The sequence below is a fragment of the Glycine max genome, chromosome 4, assembly GCF_000004515.6.
Source record: "Glycine max cultivar Williams 82 chromosome 4, Glycine_max_v4.0, whole genome shotgun sequence".
Lineage (NCBI taxonomy): Eukaryota > Viridiplantae > Streptophyta > Magnoliopsida > Fabales > Fabaceae > Glycine > Glycine max.
The window spans coordinates 16,491,865-16,513,029 of record NC_016091.4 but is presented as its reverse complement, the minus strand read 5'-3'; the positions used below and the strand labels follow the sequence as shown (position 1 = coordinate 16,513,029).

Below are 21,165 nucleotides of genomic sequence, written 5' to 3'. Positions count from 1 at the left end.
ATATGGTTAGTTCTATCTGACTTTATAAAATCAATCTCAAGAGGTAAAACATCAGACATGTAATCAATATCAAATTCAGATTCACTCTCAGCATCAAATTCAGACATATGATCAAGTACAAATTCAGATTCAATGCATGAAGAGTGACAGGCATGTAGATTAGAATGAAGATCAGTCATGTATTCATCAACAATATGGTCAATTATTTCAACACGAAATACAGAAAGATCTTCAGATGGGTGTTTCATAGCATCAAGAATATTAAAATGAACAGTTATATCACCAAACTCCATAGATAGTGTGCCTGCATATACATCTATCTTAGTTCTAGCAGTTTTCATAAAAGGTCTGCCTTGAATGATGGGAACTGATCCTTTAGAAAATCCCTCCTCCATATTCAAAATATAAAAATCAACAAGGAAAATCAGTTCACCAACTCTAACTAAGACATCTTCTATGAAACCAGCAAGATAGGCAACACTTCTATTAGCTAAATGAATTACCACATCAGTTGATTGCAAGGGACCAAGAGATAGAGAATTAAAAAGAGACAGAGTCATCACACTAACAGAAGCTCCTAAATCTAGCATGGCATTGTCAAACTTATTGTTCCCTATAATACAAGGTATGCTAAATGTACCTGGATCTTTACATTTTTCAGGGATTTGGGGAACAGATTTACCAATCAATGCGGAGACATTTATGCCCATACTAATTCCTTCACTTCCTTTAAGCTTCCGCTTATTAATGCACAGCTCCTTCAAGAATTTAGCATATCTTGGAATTTGCTTTATTGCATCCAGCAGAGGTATGTTTACCTCTACTTTTCTAAATTTTTCCAATATCTCCTTCTCTACCTCTTCCAATTTTTTGTTGGAAATTGCTCTTGGAAGGAATGGAAGAGGGATATGCTGCTTCTCTTTAGATTCACATGCATAGAAATTGTTAGGTAACTTACTCTTTAAATTTTTGTCATCATCTTTTTCTGGAGTAGAGTGAAGTTAGGCAGGTTCATTTGCAGATGAGGAAGATGTTGCTGGTTGAGGTCCTTGACACTGTTTTCCCAACCTCAATGTAATGGCACTCACATTTTTGGGATTTTGGACAGATGGAGAAGGTAATCTGTTAGAATTCTGGGACTGTTGTTGATTTAACTGTGTAGCCAATTATCCCATTTGATTAGTTAAGCTCTGAATGGAGGCTCTGGTCTCTTGTTGAAACTGCATGTTTTGCATAGTCATTTGCCTCACAAGTTCTTCAAGGGAAGGTTGCGGAGGAGCCTCAACTGTTTGCTGTTTCTGGGGCTGTTGCTGTTGTTGTTGTTGCTGCTAGATTGGTGGAGGAATGTATGGTCTGCTTGGGCCAGCAACATTCTGAAAATAAGGCTATTGTTGTTGCTGTTGTTGTGAAGGACTCGACCATCTAAGGTTGGGATGATTCCTCCACCCGGGGTTGTACCTGTTGCTGGAGAAGTCATAATTGTTCTGTTGTGGCTGATTTTGCTGTTGAGGTTGAGGATGTCTGTTGTAGATGTTTGCAGCATAAGCTTCAGGCTGTTCAATTGCTTTAGATTGTTGTACAGAAGGGCAAAGGTTTGTGTGGTGGTCGGCAGAGGAGCATAAACCACAGAGTCTGGCGACAGGTGCAGATTTTTGATTCATGGCCAGTTGGGTTACCAGGTTAACCAAGGAATCTAGTTTACCTTCAAGCTTCTTAGTCTCGGCTGATGAAGATGAATTCATGGCTACTTCATGCACTTCTCTAATGACAATAGCATCACTTCTGGCACTAAATTGCTGGGAGTTTGAAGCCATCTTCTCAATTAAACTTCTAGCTTCAGCAGGGATAATGTCTCCAAGGGCTCCACCACTGGCAGCATCTATCATACTTCTCTCCATGTTGCTGAGTCCTTCATAAAAATATTGGAGGAGAAGCTGCTCAGAAATCTGGTGGTGAAGACAACTGGCACATAGTTTCTTAAATCTCTCCCAGTATTCATATAAGCTCTCTCCACTGAGTTGCCTAATTCCTGAAATATCTTTTTTGATGGTCGTGGTCTTGGAAGCAGGGAAATTTTTATCTAAGAATACTCTCTTGAGGTCATCCCAGCTCATGATGGACCTTGGAGCAAGGTAATATAATCAATCCTTTGCCACTCCCTCTAAAGAATAAGGAAAAGCCTTCAGAAATATGTGATCCTCCTTGACATCTGGGGGTTTCATGGTGGAGCAGACAATATGCAATTCTTTCATATGTTTGTGCGGGTCTTCACCTGCAAGGCCATGAAACTTTGGAAGCAAATGGATCAGTCCAGTTTTAAGAACATATGGGACATCCTCATCAGGGTATTGGATGGACAAGCTTTCCTAGGTGAAATCAGGTGCAGCCATTTCCCTTAGAGTCCTCTCACGGGGTGGAGGTTGTGCCATGTTCTCAGAATGTTCAAAACAATAATGCTCAAAATCACCAATAACATAATAATCAGGATGCTCAAAAGGTAATAAATGATGTTTAACTAATCTATGAAATGTTCTATCTACCTCAGGATCAAAGGTTTGTAAGTCAAATGGATTGCCTCTAGTCATACACTATATTCAGCATGCACAACTAGTTGCCTTCTTATGCAAGTAACAATGTAGGTTTGAACTACAGCTACCATTAAATGATATCCAAATGACTTGAAATTTTGTGAGAAACCTTATAAAACGGTGAGAAGATAGCACAAAAAATTTCAAACAAAAATTCAAAGTCTAACTATAGAAGCTAAAAATGATAATAAGATTGCCACGACATGGGAAATTTTTTTCTACCCCAAATACATATATAATAATAGCGATTTTGATAACCGGAGCAAAAGTTATGGCCATTTGAAGTTTTGACAAAAATCGAATTTGCTACTTTTTTGGAACTTCCAAATCTGACCAAACTAAGGGTTCCAGCTATTTTTCCCACAAAATATGGATAAACAAAAGTGACCACAAAAAAATTCAGCCAAAAATAACAACTATAGCTACCAAAACAAAAAAAATCCCAATTAATTCAGCAAGGGTGGTCTCTAAAATTTGTTGCTAAGGGATTTCCACTACTACCCTGTTTTCCAGTTCAACAAAAGTGGTCGTTAAATCCGTCGCAAATCACTATTCACAGCAAAACACAAAAACTGAAACAGGGGAAGCGCTGAACAGAAAAACTAAAACAAAACACCACACTAAAGAAAATAACAAGACTCTAAACACACTAACACAACATACGAAAGCATAAAACAACTAAACATAAAACAAGAATTACTAGCTATTATGAACCTTTGGACACTACTCCCCGGCAACGATGCCAAATTTGATCGAGGCCGTACCCGAATCAAATAAACATTAAAAATGCAGTATCTAGGAAGTGATCCTAGGTCGTCTCCCAACGAGCAATGATCAACCAAACGTTCATAACAGATAGTAATAAAACATTAACGAATTGCGGGGGGGGGGGGGGTGTTTGCTTTTGTAAATTAAATAGCGAATAGATGTGAATTATAAAATATCATAATTAAAACACGTTGCTTCCCCTTGATTCACAAGCAAGTCTCTTATCCTAGGTTATGAGAGTTTATCCTTTATCAGTTCAACCACTTAATCCAACCCTAAATTAAATTACTAAGCAAAATTTAACATAAGACATTCATTATGTGATTAAGCAACACATACACCAATTAATCATAAACGATCATTAAGCATGAACGTAAATTAAGCACAGAGACAATTAATCAAGCACTAAGAATGCATGAATTAATAGCAAAAAATTCAGAGTAATTAGTGAAGAGGAAAAACTAAACAAAATTTAATAGTAATAATAGAACCTCAAAGAGAACTATGCTTGATCCTCAAGAGAAAACAACACTGGAGACTTAGTCTTCCATTAATCAATAGAAAACGAAATTATAGATTGAAGAATGAAATTTTATTGCTGAAATGAAAAGTAAAAACTAGAATTGCAAAACGAAAAAGTGTCTAAAAGAAGAAAAGCCTAAAACTAAAAACGAAAACAGGAGAGAGAGTAGAGAGAGAAGAGAGCCTAAACTATAACCTTGGTGTTGTTATATAGTTTTCAGCCCCAAAGCTTACAAATCTGTTTTAAGTCCAAGCCCATAAATAAAATAAAATCTAGACAAGATAAGATAAGATAAAATAAAATCTAGATGAAATAAAATCTAATTAAGATAAGATAAGATCTAGATGAAATAATATCTAGATTAGATAAAATCTAGACAATATCTAGATAAGATAAAGTCTAGATAAGATAAAATTTTGTAGAATAAAATAGTCTGCCCTCTTCAAGTCCAAGCCCAATTCTGAATTCAAGTCCAATGCTTCATTAATTCCTGAAATTAGATTAAAAACATTAAATTAGCTGAATGGGCCCAAATAATAAAACTGCCTAATTAATTTGACAATTAAGATTAATCAGTACTTAAAATGGTGCAAAAAGGGTTAAGAAATAGGAGAAAATATTGGCATATCAAAAACATACATGAATAATTCTAAAACATACATTCAACACAATACCAAATGTAAGTACATACAACTAGACATATATATCATAAAAAATAATTAAGTTTAAAAACAAATATTAAAAGAAATACTAATTGTTCATATGTCATAAAAAAAATATAGCCAAATAAAAGGCTTCAAAAACAAAATATAATAATCTAAATCTATGAAGATGGTGGTGGAAGATTGAAGCAATCTATCAAGTAATTCAAACATTTCAAACAAGAATCACACAAGGATTGAAGGATATAGATCACAGGCATCATCAAACATTCAGATTTGTTAAAGGTAATTTAAAAACTTGGAAAGTTCAAAGAACTCAATCAATCATGTAAACATTATTTTTTTTGAAACCTATATGCTCAATATCTTTATCATGCTCATGCTTGATGACACATTTTTCAAAATCAAAAAATACTTTATATATGAAAAATCTTATATATAAATAAATATATATAACATAATGGATTTTTGAAAAACTTTATGAATGAACCTTAAGCAAGTAATTCACATATCATATTAAAAATTATGCAAGAATCATAGGCATCATCAAATATTTGTTTTAAGAATAAACTTCGTGCTTTGAGAAAGGAAAAATAACTCAATCAAACATATAAGCATATACTCACAATATCAATTAACCAAGACAAACAAATAAAATTTTGTTAGTCGTCTTATAACAAGTTAATTGAAGGAAAGTTTCAACCAACTTAATTTAAAAGAGAATGGTTTTGATGTTAACTTTTTCATGATTTAAGTGCCTAGATCTTTAAAGATGGAAGTCAGATTTTTTCTTTTTGCTTAATCTTCTTGAGAGATTTTCTCATCGCTCTCGTAGTCCTTGGACAAAAGGTTGATCTCCTTCACCGAACCATCGGATGAGTCATTGTCATTCCAAGCAATATACGCCTTCTTGGATCTTCTTTCTTCATGGCTTTTCTTCTCATTCTTTTCTGGTCATCATTCATTTGTGGGGAAGTGTGCCTTTATGTGACCGGGTCGATTACACTTATAGCATTTAAGTGTTGAGGAACCTTCTTGAGATCTCTTCCCATTGTCGAAGTTATGGCATCTCTCCATTCTTCTATTTTTGACAAATTTATGAAACTTCTTCACAAAGAGTGAGAAGTCCTCTTCATCATCAGATTCTTCTTCTTCTTCTTCATTGTGCAAGCAATGTCTTCCAAGATTATTTTGATGATGCCAAAGAATCAAGAGTCAAGCAAGATTCAAGAATAATCAAGATCAAGGTTCAAGTAAAGAATTAAGACTCAAGATTCAAGAATCAAGAGAAGACTCAACCAAGATAAGTATTAAAAGAGTTTTTCAAAACATTGAATAGTACAAGAATTTTTCAAAAAGAAAAATCTTTTACCAAAGATTTTTACTCTCTGGTAATCGATTACCCGAAGGTAGTAATCGATTACCAGTAGCCAACTTTGTTTTCAAAACTGATTTACAAAGTTGTAATCAATTACCATAATCATGTAATCGATTACCAATGTTTTAAAACGTTAGATTTGAAATTTCAAGAGTCACAACTTGTGATAAAACTTTTTCAAATCATTTCAAACTTGTGTAATCGATTACACAATACTTGTAATTGATTACCAGTGTTTCTAAATGTTTTGATTTTCAAATTTAAACATGAAAAGTCACATCTATTGATGTGTAATCGATTACACTATGATGGTAATCGATTACCAGTGACTGATTTCAAAAAATAAATTTCCAAAAGTCACAATTCTTAAAGTGACTTGTTTCTGAAGAGTTTTTCAAAAGAGTCACAATTTTTAAAGTGACTAGTTTTAAAGAAATCATCAAATGATTATAAATATGTGACCATGTCATGAATTTAAAAAAACTGATTCCTTTCATGCATAACAGATTTCTTTCATAGAGTTTTTGTTCAATACTTTCTCTTTCAAGAAAAGTTCATTGACCAAAAACTTGTGCTATTCTTCTTCTTCATTCCCTTCTCCCTCTTGACAAAAGATTTCAAAGGACTAATCGCCTGAGATATCTTCTGTTTCTTACAAAAGATTTCAAAGGACTATCGCCTGAGATATCTTCTTTCCCTTTAAACAAAAGATTTCAAAGGACTAACCGCCTGAGATATCTTTTGTTTCCCCTTACAAAGATTCAAGGGACTAACCGCCTAAGAATTTTTTGTCTTAACACATTGGAGCATACATCCTTTGTGGTACAAGTAGAGCATACATCTACTTGGGTTGTGATACTGAGAACAATAGAGGGTACATCTCTTGTGGATCAATTCAAGTGGAGCGTACATCCAGTTGGTTGTTCAAAGAAAGCAAGGGAGGGTACATCCCTTGTGGATCTTTGCTTGTAAAGGATTTTACAAGGTTATTGGAAATCTCAAGAATCGGTGGTTGTTTGGGGACTGGATGTAGGCACGGGTTGTTGCCGAACCAGTATAAATCTTGTGTTTGTCTTCTTCTTCCCTACACTCTTTATCTTTCCGCTGTGCACTTTTTATTTCCACTTTACTTTTGTCTAAGTTATTGTTTCTGTTCTTTACTTTTTCATAACTTAGTAGTAAAGCCTAATTGAATCTAGTAACATTAAGAAGGATAAATTTTTAATTAGTCAAGACACGTTCATAATTAATTCAACCGCCCTTCTTAATTACTCCGAGGCCACTCGATCCAACAAAAGGTACACATATGACATTCAAATCTTAAAAACAAAACTAACCGACGGTTGCACGAAGAACACAAAACAAGAAAATGACATAGGGAATGATCGCGGTCGTAATTCAACAGAGCCTTGGCTTCGTTTCCTCTTCTTTCTCTCTTCTCTTAATTCCCTCACCTTTTGAACCTTGGAACCCTTCCTCAGCCTCCCTAGCATGCCTATTTATAGGAAAATGAGCACTTGGGGCAAAGGGAGCTCTCTCAGGCGAGTTGGAGCTCTCCCAGGCGAGATGAAACTTAATGCTAAAGCAATGAGCTCACCCAAGAGAGTTGTTTTCTTGACCATGAAGTTATTTGGTGGCCCAGGCGAGTCAAAGGCTAGCCTGGGTGAGCTAGGGTCCAGGAAAACCAAGGAAAAGACCTTTTTGCCCCCCTTTTTTTGGTATTTTTCGTATTCTTGATCAAAACACTAAATGGTCATTTGTTTCACACTATAACTGGCATTCAACACCATAAGTCGACTAGCAAGGATCAAAATATCAACAAACGATAGTCCCCGAATGAAATTAGGAATGAACTAAGTATCTTAGATGGATCTAGTATTGAATGATGTTATGCTTTAGTACATGTAGCTTGTTATATATACTCTCTATTTGTTATTTTCTTCAATATCTTAGTATGTTGATTTGTCATTTCATGTTTTTCACTATTTTAAATTATCACTCTCTTGTGTTAATCAATTACATTGTGTTGCTGAGTGGTTATCAGTTTTTGAAACCTTCTATTTTAATCGATTACCCCATGGTTTAATCGATTACCTTACTTGCTTTTATGGTGTTATGATTTAAAGTTCTCTACTGTAATCAACTACTACTTCATTTTAATCGATTACATGTTTAGCTTAAAGCTTTTTTTGGCGTTGCGTTCTGTTGTAATCGATTACTACGTTGTTTTACTCGATTGCATGTTGTGGCTTATGGCTTCTTTTGGCTTTGTGTTTTGTTTTAATTGATTGCCTTACATTTTAATTGATTAAAAAGGCCTCGGGGGGAGTATTTCTAGCATATTTAATCGATTACACCTATGTTTTAATCGATTACTTATATCAATTTTTGGTTTTGGGTGAAAACAAGGGACAACTTAATCGATTACTATGTAACTTTAATTGATTACTTGCATGTTTTTTGTGTGTAATCTATTCCATTTCTTTGTCTTCACCTCATCAACCACCATCATTACTGCATTTACTCCCGCCTCAGCCTCTCTTTATAAGCCAACCCAAGCCTATCCACAAATCACACCAACACCTCCTCTAAAACCTCCTGTTACCACCCCACTTTAAACCCAAACATCTTCTGCTCTCAGACCCTCTGTCTCCTCTTCAAGATGGTGACCAATTCTTCAAGAGCAGAGAAGAAAGCAAAATCTTTCAAGATGAAGTAAGGTGAATGCTCACAGGCTGCTCTCAACTGTTTGGTCACATGGTTCATAGATGAAAGCATGAAGAATAACTACAAGATGATATATGTTGTCAAAAACATGAGGATCCCCAAGTATTTGGACTTGGAATGGTTCTCTCAGAAAGAGTTCAACTTTCAGAATTTGTTGGAATCACAAGGATTGTCAAAGCTGGTGTAGATGAAAAGAAATTTTTATCCAGAGCTAGTCAAGGTTTTCTACACCTGTGCACATGTTGACCTTAAAGGTAACCTCTTCTCTACTATAAATGGAGTATATATGGTCATTGATGTTGCTGTATGGAAGGAATTAGCTGGTTTGGACATGGGTGGAGTCTGTAAGTTCGATGAAATGCTTGATGGGTACAACAAGATGTAGACTATAGGGGAATACTTCTTGATCCAGCTAGGAACTTGAGGAATCTCTTAGGCCTTGGTGGACTGACTTTAGAAGATAGAATGTTGGTTTACCTCATTACTTACATTCTCACTCTAAGGTCAAGATTAACTGGGTACTGCTGATTGAAGACATTATGCTGAAGAGTCATTGCCTGGTGGATTATGAATTTCCTAATGTTGTGCTTGCCTCAAGATTCATTGACTACTTCAATGTTGATGTCTCTAATTAGATTGTGGACTTTACCAAAGCATCATCAGATTACCATAAGGCATCTCAAGAAGCTTGGAATGAGGTTTATTAATCATGAATGGATAATGGTTAGAGAACCGAAAGTTGGAAACTTTGACCACTTGAAAGAAGATGTTGAAGTTGAAGCTTCACAAGAGCCTGCACTTCAATGGAGTCCTTTTGAGTCACTTATGATTCAGAAGATGGACGCTATGCTTCACCTCCATCAAGAGCACTCAGCTGAAGTTCATAGTTTGTTGGAGAATATAGCTAACCAGCTAGAAAACATTGAGATTAGGCTGACCCTTAGCAACCTCCTTAACCTTGATGAGGATGAAGCTTAGTTGTGTTTTAAGTGCTTGCTTTTGTGGTTTGATTTTCCTTTCTGATTATGTTTAATTCAGTTTTTATGTCTTTGATCATTTGTTTTGTGATGTTTGATTAAACAGTTATACTTTCTTTTAATAGTTGTAATGATTAAGTAGTGATGTTTTTCTATGAATGAAATGCTATGATTTTTTTCCTATTCACATCATATATTTGTCTATTTACTCTAAGAGTAGTTGTGGCTTTTTGACACTTCTCTTACTGCTAAAAAACTTTCAGGTTTTTTAAGAAAATTTTTTACTCTAAAGACTCTCCAAATGCACTCAATTGGCAATTCAATTTTAGAATCATCAAAGCAAAAGAGGGGGAGATTGTTAGAGATAGGGGGAGCAACATGAAGACTAAGTTTTGGAGCTTGAAGAAGTTTTGCCTTTTTACATGCCTAACTCTTTGAGTGGCATTTGTATTGATTATTCCATCTTAGTCTCCATCTTTTCATATGTACATCATGGATCACCATGGAGAGGTAGGATGATTGTTTCTAAAGTTTGAACTTCTTCAGTGCATAAAACTCTCTATTTTAATCGATTAAAAGATTATCGTAATCGGTTACACAAGTATTTGTAGCTTGCAAAGAGATTCTAGTTTTAGTTTATTCGATTATAAGTTAACCGTAATTGATTACATATTTTAGTTTAGACCACATCTAATTTTTCATGAGTCTCTATGTTAATCGATTACCAGGTGATCATAATCGATTGCTTCATTCTTAAAGGTGTTCCCATAAGTGATCAAGAACACTTTAATTGATTACATCAAGAATCTAATCGATTACATTGTTCTTGAAAGTTTTCTAGATGTTGGGAAGAACACTTTAATCGATTAAAATGATAATATAATCGATTACTTCTTTGAAATAATCAATTACATTGGATATTTAATCGATTACAGGAGGTTATCATTGTTTTCTCTATAAATAATCACCTTGTGTTCTCACTTTTAAGAAAGAAGAAAAGAGAAGAAAAAATGCTTAGAATATGTGTGACACTCAACTTCTAGAGTTCATTTTTTCTAAAGTTCTCATGGTAAAAAGTGAGTTGTGAATTACTTGTGAGATCAAGTAGAGACTCATTCACTCAAGCAAAGGTTCTTGCATGTGATCGATCAGGTTATGTCTCTCTTTGACTCAGTTTTTCGTGTGTTTTACATGTTAGCATATCCATGAATTTCTGAAGGCATGCAAGAATAGATTTTTCTAATTTGGGCTAAAGGTAGGTTTCTCTTAGGCTTTTATTCACAAAGGATTCTAGGGTTGGGTACCTTAGACTCTTTTTTTGGGGGTAGGAATTGAGATTGATTGTGATTGCTTGTAACAATTCTATATGCATAGTGAAAATCTAATTTGGTTTGGATTAAATAACTGAAGTAGCTTCTCTAGAGATAAAGAGTGAATCGGTATAAAAATTGGCGTACATCTTCTCTTGATCTTATCTTTCTTTCTCATTGTATTCTTGATCAATTTGCTAAAGTTTAAAGAAAATATATTTTTGAATAAGAAATATAACAAAAGGATTTTGTGTTAAGGTTGACTGATTAAATGCTGGTTATAACAAAAAGAATTTTGATATGATCCTTGGAAAAGAAAGTTTTTCAAAAAGCTGTCTTTTTTGTTTGATTTGATTTAGAACCAATTCACCCCCCCCCCCCCCCCCCCCCCCGCCCTCCCTCTTGGTTTATGAATTCCATCATCCTTTTTCATCTAGTTCTAGTGGTCTTGCGCACTAACTTGTCTTTGTAATGTCTATACTTCTTTCCCCCCTTTCGTAACCCAATATAACATTTTTTTACTTACTTCTAACTTTGAATCACAACCACAAACCCATGCTCATTTCCAACATGTTGTGCCAACTTAACAAATCACCACACTCTTGAAAAAGCTAAAAGCATAAAAAAATTATTCAATAACAAAACACAAGGCTTCACAAAACACAAACATATAAAAGTCATGAAATATACCTCATCAGTCATGAAATAACTAGAAAAGTCGGGATAACTAGGTTGTGCTTGCAAATCAGTGTCATCACCACCCACATTTTCATCATTATCATTCCCCAAACCAATATCATTAGACTTGGCTCCATATAAAAGGTCAGGTTGGTAAAAGAAACCTTGGCTTGCATCATCCATATTTCCCATCTAGTTGGACTTATAACCTTATCAGATATAAAAGTATTCCAATCCATTGACCTACAAAATCAAGACAAAAATATTGGTTATTTAAAAAAATATTTGTTTCACAATTTGATGCACAACGAAATCATGAATTCATTGTGTTACAATTTCTGTAACTTAATAAAATCATGATTCAATTGTGTTACAAATTTTGTAACTTAACGACATCATGATTCCATTGCGGGGAGAATTTGTAACACAACGGATGGGTTGCTAGAAAACAAAAAAAAAATGGAATCATAATTTTGTTGTACCAATTGCACAACAAAATTGTGATTTGGTAGTTTTGCCAAAAACGAAAAAAAATACCTAGAAAAGGGAGGGATTCATGAGGGAAGGAGAGAAAAGAAGGAAAAAAGAAAGGAAGGAAGAGAGGGAAAGAGAAAAGAAGGTAGGAAAAAGGAAGAAAGGATGGGGTGGGTGCCAATATGGAAGGAAAGGAGCAAAAGGGTATTTTGGTAAAAACACATTGGTGGTAGGGGCCAAATGCAATTTTAAAGGGACCAATATAAATTCTCATGCTTCACCGTTTGTGAGAGTGTAGGATAAGGGGAAATGACCACCCACGGCCCATAGCTAAAAGGAAACCAAAAAATAATATATATGTATATATACATATATATAATTGTGTGGTAAAAAAATTATACATTATTTTCATAAATAACTTGAAATTGTTTTCTTGTTTTATGTCTTTTTTATTCAAATTAAAATATGGCATATAAGTAAAAAGTTCAAAAAAATAGTTTTTTTTCTCTAATATGTTATACTCATAAATTCATTTTAAATGAATTTTCAAGTGTGAGGGATTAATATGTAATAAACCTATTATAATAACTTAAAGTGTTTGTTTTTTTAACAAGATAATAGACACATACAATAACTCAAATTATAAAAAAATTAAAAATAAAAGTTAGCATAATAATAAAAGAACAAGAAATAGAAAAGAGAAATAGAGAGAAAAAGAAAATGAAGATGATTTTTAACAAATAAAATTGTATACAGAAAAATTGTATGTATACATATTGTGTATATCTTTTTTCTTTAAGGCCTAACCTTATATATAAATGTTTATGTGCATGTAATTTTTTGAGTGATTTAAATTTAATCAAAATTATAATGCATTTTACTTGTTGAGATTTATTAAAAACATATCATTCCTTGAATGTAATCAAGTATATCTTTTTATAATTAAATCACTCGTTTATTTGTTATGCAAAATATGTTTACATTTTTAAATAGGTGTATATGAGTTGAACTAGGTTCGACACTTAGATAAAAAAAAATATATGATTATGAGAAAATACTCTATTAAAGGGAGTCATCCAAATTTTTTATTTTTTTTTATCAATGAAAAAATATTTCATACAAATAACATAATTAATCAGCAATATTATATATATTAGGATCCTTATCTATTATTTTGCTAGAGTTTCTAAAATCTCATAACCAACTTGATGACCATGACTATTTGTTTAGAAATTTGAATTAATTCAAATATCTTTCACGAATAAGGAAAAGATCCCATGCATTTTGCATATATTATTTTTCAATTAATAGCAAGCCTGCAAGAAATTGCACCGATTTGTGCAAGATCTTTGAATAAGGAAGATATTCCTAAAATGATTTTAACTACACGCTCTAATTTGTCTAATTACTTAAATAATTCAAAGCTTTCCATGATCAGCATGTGGCTAATTACTCAAATAATACATCACAACTTCTATGTAGTTTAAATTTTGGATCAAAATCACCTGTCTCACCTCCCTGCTTCATTTCTTGTCTCATCCAATAAAAATTGGTCATGTCATTTAATGATTACAACTCACTGATCACAGATAAATAACAGTGTAATCAAGTCTCAGCCACGATCTTTCTCCCTCTCCATTACAACCTTTGAGACATCCCATCCCATGAGAAAACCTTTGCTGCTAACCAATGTTGACCCCAGAATCGTCTCGTCTCGTGTTCCAGTGTCGTGCTCAATTTTTCTTTTTCTGCCGGGATACATCTTTGTTCCATTCTCCTTTACCTATTTCGTTTTGTCTTCTGCACACTCATCTCACAAAATCACAGTGGGGCAAAGAATTAGATCTTCTCCGATTAGAATGTTTTGCCGATCAAGAAAGAGCCACCTATCATTTCTCCGTTGTCTTCAACCCCTGCAATTTCTCGTACAAAAAATCCCCTATGCACCTAACCATCCGACTCAACAACAATAATGTCCACCTCTGGCACCGATGATTCCCTCCATATATTTGTCGGTCAGAACACCTTGTAGGAAACCCTTTGTGGCCGTGCCACTACGCATTTGACATCTCCTTCGTCTTCCTTTGTGGTGCCCAAGTGGTGCCACCATATCATTGCCTAAGTGTGTCTCCGCGATGGTTAGAGATAAAGGAACGAATGCTGATGGAGGAGAGGGGTGTGGGTGGGGGAGAGGAGGAATCAGAGAAGGGGGATGGAGGTTCATAAGCACTGTCCCGATGGTGGTGCTCAGGCTAGGGAACATCAAACGTGAATCAAAAAGGAAGAAGCAAAAATACATAACACGTTAATTTCTTCTTGAAACCTAATGTAAACTGACGTGTCAATTTTAAATAACTTGGCACATTTTCATTGGTGGGACAGGAGATTTCCGTCCTTAAATTTGATGTAAAATCGAGTAGCGAAGTTAGTAACTTCTTCATGCTTCAAAACTACTTGTTGATGAAGTAATATTACTTAGGCATTAAAAAATTTCTCTAACAGAAAAATCAATCGAATAATTTTGGGATATAATTTTGACCTAATTTAATGCTCTATATATTCCTAACATATCTCTTGTTTTCCTCGATGGGCGGGTTAGCACAATTGGTTCAACTTTAAAAATATATCTTCTTACTAGTAGTTTCTGTGTAGCCGAAGAAAACCCAATTTAATGAGTATCTCAAAGTCGTATTAAACTAAAATAATTAACCTTTAAAAACATTTTTTTCTCATAAAAAACTTTTTTGAATTTATTTTTTATTTATTTAAACCACAAATTGTAAACTTCAAAGGACTAATTGAGACAAACAAGGTAGGATTTCGCCTCTAAGGGTGGGAATAGGCCAGGCCAAGCTTTAAAAGGTTTGAGTCTAGCCTACGATTAATTTTTGAGGTCTGAGCCTGACCTATAGCCTATCAAAGACTTTTATTTTGGTTCAATCTGGCCTTTTTAAAAGCCTAGCCTGGCCTAGTAGCATATTTAAAAGTCTATTTAAAAGTTTTCTTCACATTAAATCTTTAATATTCCTAGTTGCTTTTACAAAAAAAAAAAAATAACGCACCTTCTATAATAGGATAAACATAGAATGTTAATTACCTCTATCAAAAAGCTTGAAGTGAAAATGATATGATTTTTGTTTGGTTAAGAACATAATAGGAAAAAAAGTAAACCTGATAGAAAAAGGATATGATTTTTGTATAGGAACTTAATAGGATATGATAGGATATGATTTTTGTATAGGAACGTAATAGCATATGATAGGATATGATTTTTGTTTGGTTAGGAACGTAATAAGAAAATTAAAAAAAAAAAAGAAGGAAACCTAATAGAAAAAGGATATGATTTTTGTATAGGAACGTAATAGGATATGATTTTTATTTGCTCTAGAATACAGGAACGTAATAAAAGAAAAAGGAGACCTAATAGGAATAGAAAAAGGAACTGTTAACAGAAATAGGAAAACTAATAAAAATAATGAGAAATATAAAGGAACACATGACTCACACCTTGTAATTAAAATTTTATTTAATTATAGGGATGAAATCGGCTAGTTTTTTAAAAAATAATATTAATTGTATCCAAAAAATAATATAAGTATATATATATATATATATATATATATATATATATATATATATATATAGGTCGGTCTATCAGGCTTATAAGGCTTTTTAATAAGCCTGGTCTATTTAATTTAATAGGCTTTTAAAAAATCCTGAGTCTAGCCTTTTAATTAAATAGGTCAGGCCAAGCCAGGTTTTATGTAGGTCAGGTCGTAGGCCCCTGTAGGTCGGCCTAGCCTATTCCCACCCTAATTCGCATCTCAGGAAGTAAATTCAAGTTCACACTCATCTCTTTAAGATGAAATAAATGTAAGTAATTCTCTTATACACTATGTTTGTTATGCAGGAATGGAAACAACCTTACTTTCAGTTCTTCCCCTATTTAGTTTCAACATCATATGGAGAAAAAAATGGTTGGGACCCATGCTTAAAGTAATGTAATTCCCGGTAGATTGGATCCATTTGAACATCAAACAAAAAAAATTAGATCTTGTTTGGGATCATTTTTTTTATCCATAGGAATAAAAAATAATGAGGAAGTTTATTGAAATACAATAAATTACACTAGAAGAGGGGTTGAATAGTGTGTTAATCAAAATATAAAACCTTTTCAAAATGGAAGATGTTATAATAAACAAGTTTATAAAGCTCTCACCCAGTGACAAAAGATGGATTGTTGTCCAGTGAAATGTAAAGCTTGTCTATTAGAAGAAAAAAAAACCTTGTGTACAAAGTGTGACGGTAATGGACCATGAAATACTTTAATAAGCTAATGAAGAATAGTAAAAATATTTTATTTTATACTGGTTCACTCAACCTAAGCTACGTCTTATTCTCATTTACCAACCAATAAAGAGTTCCACTAATCAACTTTGATTACAACAATTATTCTTCCCTGCCACTTCTAGCTTACAAGTATTCTTAAGGCTACTCTTGGCACACCCCTTAGACTCCCCTTGAATGTAAGAACACTCAAGTATTATTTTGTCTTTAAGCAACACCTAGCTTTCATAATCAAAGGTTTGATATAGAATCAGAAATTTTTTATAACACTTAGAGAGTGGATTTACAATAAAGTTTTTATCTCTCACTAATACTTTGTATACAATAAAGGATGGAATCTCTAAGGCTCAGTGTGTTTCTTAGTAGTTGTTCTTCTTTTCTATCATTTCTTGATTCACGACTCTTTGTCTTTCTATGTATGTTTGTCAATTTTCTTCAATCTTTGATGTCATATTTATAGGTGGAGAGACACTTGTAATTATAGAGATTATCTTCGGAATTGAATGTTATGATCGTTGTCCAGATTGATCCTTGTTTCCTGAATTATGCAAATATAGCATGTTTCTTCCTAATAGGATTAGGACTTTCCATTTCTGTCATTCATAACTCAGTATGACTGTTAATCATATAAAAGAAAATGAAGGATAGTTTCGTAGATATGTTCCTCTTAAAATAGAATCATATAAACTGAAATAAATAGATAATTCAAGTAAATTCTTATTCCACTCTGTTTAGATGCATTTGACGAGTACTTCGTGTTTCCAATATACTAGTTATCTGGTGCTGTCTCCAGGCATTAAACCTATTGACTAATGTAATAAAGTGGTTAACATAAATTTATATCTTTGTTTTCATCAAAACTGTAAGAGATGTCAAGGTCGTCCAATGTCTAACAATCTCTCTCTTTTTGATGATGACAAACTATATAAATTTTGATCGTGAGTATAACAAGTATACATCAAAATAGTTGTAGTATGAATGACAATACATTAGATGTTAGGTTTGGTAGCTTTCATCTCCTTGTAAGTCTAATATATATGTACACGAGTGGATGCAATATTAAACACAGATATATCTTTAAATGCACCTTAAAAAAAAATTCATAAAATTCTCCCTCTTTTGTCATTAGCAAAAAGACAGTGGGTTTGAAGGTGAAAGAAGTGATGAAGGACATCATTGCGAACCCTGAGTGGGGGTGGTGGTGGTTAGGATGGTAGTGGATGGTTTGGTGGTGGTGGAATATCTCCTTGACTTTACCTTTGGTCACTACTTCTGAAAGAGCAAAGTTATTTGGAGTAGGTCCAAAGCTGGTAATGTGGATGATGACTATTGGATCAAGTGGCCTCGGAATAATTAAGAAGGGGGGGGGGTTGAATTAATTATTAATGTGTCTTGACTAATTAAAAAATTATCCTTCTTAATGTTACTAGATTCAACTAGGCTTTTACTAATAAGTTAAGAAAGTAAAGAATAGAAACAATAACTTAACCAAAAGTAAAAGCGGCAATTAAAAGTACACATTGGAAATAAAAGAGTGTAGGGAAGAAGATGACAAACATAAGATTTATATTGGTTCGACCACAACCCGTGCCTACATTCAGTCCCCAGGCAACCAATAGTTATTGAGATTTCTTTCAACCTTGTAAAATCCTTTACAAGCCAAAGATCCACAAGGGATGCACCCTCCCTTGTTCTCTTTGAACAACCAAGTGGATGTACCCTCCACTTGAACTGATCCACAAGAGTGTAGATGCAAATGTCTTTGGTGTTTTGATGATGATCATGATGAAGAAAAGCAATTGATGCAAATGATTCAAGAATACAAGCCACAACATCAAGATGATCACTAGTACATTAGGAAGGAAATTCCTAATTGATATAGCAAAAGGTTTGGCCAAGTAATGCATGTTAAAAAGTGTTTTTCAAGAGATTTACTCTCTGGTAATCGATTACCAGAGGATGTAATCGATTACCAGTGGCCAAAAATGCTTTACAACAGCTACTAAATATTTGAATTCAAATTTTAGACTGTGTAATCGATTACACCATATTGGTAATCGATTACCAGCAGTTAATAAACGTTTTAATTCAAATATTAAAGCCTGTAATCGATTACACAACTATTGTAATCGATTACCAGAGGAGATTTTCAGAAAATAACTTTCAAGGGTCACATCTATTCAAATGTTTTTATGAATGGCCATCAAAGGTCTATTTATATGTGACTTGGAAACACGAATAGTGAGAGAGTTTTTGATTGCCCAAAAAGTTTTATCCTCTCAAAAGATTAAGAGAGTTTTTCTAAATTGAAATATCTTATCCTCTCAAAGATTCCTTGGTCAAACGCTTGCATATTCAAATAAGGAATTATGATTGATCTTCATTGTACAATCTGTCTCTTTCAAGAGAGATTTCTTCTTCTTTTCTTTTACTTCTGAAAAGGGGTTAAGAGACCGAGGGTCTCTTGTTGTAAAGGATTCCTGAACACAAGGGAAGGGTTGTCCCTGTGTGATTCAGACTTTGTAAAAGGATTTCACAAAGAGAGTGGAAAATCTCAAGTGGGTTGCTTGAGTACTGGACGTAGGCACAAGAAGTGACCGAACCAGTATAAATCAAGTTTGCTTTTCTCTCTTCCCTTAAACTTCTTTTATTTATTGCTATTTATCTTTTGCCTTTAAAGAAGTTTATTCTGAATTATCTTTTGAGTAATTCATGTTAAGGATGCATTGTTAATCTAAAGAGAGAGAGCAAGATTTAAATTGGGGAATAGTTCTTGTTATCTTAATTCAATCCCCCCCTTCTTAAGATATCTGAGGCCACAAGGTCCAACAAGTGGTATCAGAGCAGGATTCTTGTATAAAGTTTAAAAACTTCAAGAATAGATATGGCCTCAACCAAATTTTCATTTCTTGAAGGAAATTTTATTAATAGGCCTCTTATGTTCAATGGCGAGGGTTATCACTATTGGAAAACCCGAATGCAGATTCTTATTGAAGCCATAGATTTAAATATATGGGATGCCATTGAAGTTGGTCCTTTTATTCCTACAAAGGTAGTGGGAAATGTAATTATAGAAAAACCAAGAGAAGAATGGAATGATGATGAAAGAAGAAAGGTTCAATACAATTTAAAGGCCAAAAATATAATCACTTCTGCATTAGGCATGGATGAATTTTTTAGAGTCTCAAATTGTAAAAATGCAAAAGAAATGTGGGATACTTTGCAAGTAACCTATGAAGGCACAACCGATGTCAAGAGATCTAGAATAAACATTCTTATACATGAATATGAAATGTTCAGAATGTTTCAATATGAGACCATAGAAGATATGCAGAAGAGATTTACTTGTATAGTTAATCATCTTGCATCTTTGGGAAAAATATTTCCTAATGAAGATCTGATTAACAAAGTGTTGAGATGTTTAAGCAGGCAATGGCAACCAAAAGTAACAGCAATTGCAGAATCAAGAAATCTCACTAATATGTCTCTTGCCACTCTCTTTGGAAAACTTCAACAACATGAAATGGAACTTATGAGACTTCATCACCATGAAGAGAATGATATAAAGAGAAAAGGAATAACACTCAGAACCTCATCATCTTTTATTCAAGAAGAAAGTGACAAAGAGGACTTGACTGAAACAGAAGAAGATGATGATGATTTCAGACTCTTTGTGAAAAGATTCAATAAATTTCTGAGAAACAAAAGAAATAAAAGGAAATCAAACATGAATACAAAGAAGAAAGAAGAAGACTCCTCCTTAGCCCCATCATGCTATGAAAGTAATCAACCTTGGCACATGAGATCCGATTATCTTGTCTTTGAAAGAAGAATTGAAAAATCCGACAAGAGGAATCTCAAAGAAAAGAAAGAAAAGAAAGCATAGATCACTTGGGAATGGCATACATCAAAGTTTATTCAACAAACAAAGGCCACGTGAGGTCACTTGTCATTGATTGATTACTTTGATGATTCTTGTCCATAATTGTTAACTTTTGATTGAGTTTTTTTTTATGCTTGTTTACTCCTTAAGTATTTGATTGTCATTAATGTTTTTGATTGATAGTTATGTGGATTGTTGTCTTTGATTATGTTTTGATGATTGCTTTTGTTTGACTGTGTTTAATTGTAAATATTTGATTATATTTGATTGGTGTGTGTTAATTGTTTGATTAATACTTGGTTGAATGAATTAAATACATATTAGTGATGATGATTGATAGTGTTAGATGTATTTAGCATAAACATAGGTTATTTTAGAGAAACTAGCCTAGGATAGGCTCTGGTAATCGATTACCAATCAGTGTAATCGATTACACATGAACAGGCCGCCTGTAATCGATTACAACATCCTGTAATCGATTACCAGAAGGCTTATTGGGCCTGTAATCGATTACCAATACCTGTAATCGATTACAATGCGTCATCTTCTATAAATACTCACGAAATCGGAGCTCGTGCGCAGCCAAAGCTTCCTCCACGTTTTCCTCCATACCTAGAACTTCAAACCTTCGATTCTCACTCGATTCTTCACCAAATCACGTCCCGTAAAGCCTAATCTTCCTCTTTTTCACTCCTCTTTCACTTCCACCGATCAAAATCCAGAAAAACTTCATCAAATGGCAGAGCCATCAAAGAAGAGAAAGGGATCATCTTCCACCGCCACCGCTGCTGCCCATCGCCGTCACGGCCCATCCGGAGCACCCACAGCACCTATTCCTCCTTCTTTGTCA

At 33.8% G+C, this 21,165-nt stretch overlaps 1 non-coding gene across 1 annotated transcript; it reads left to right on the top strand.

Moving 5' to 3' along the window:
• Positions 1–1,944: 1,944 nt before the first annotated feature.
• Positions 1,945–2,051, top strand: LOC113001545 (small nucleolar RNA R71). Its single transcript, XR_003266939.1, has one exon. It is a non-coding gene; the product is annotated as a small nucleolar RNA R71 (small nucleolar RNA).
• Positions 2,052–21,165: the final 19,114 nt, after the last annotated feature.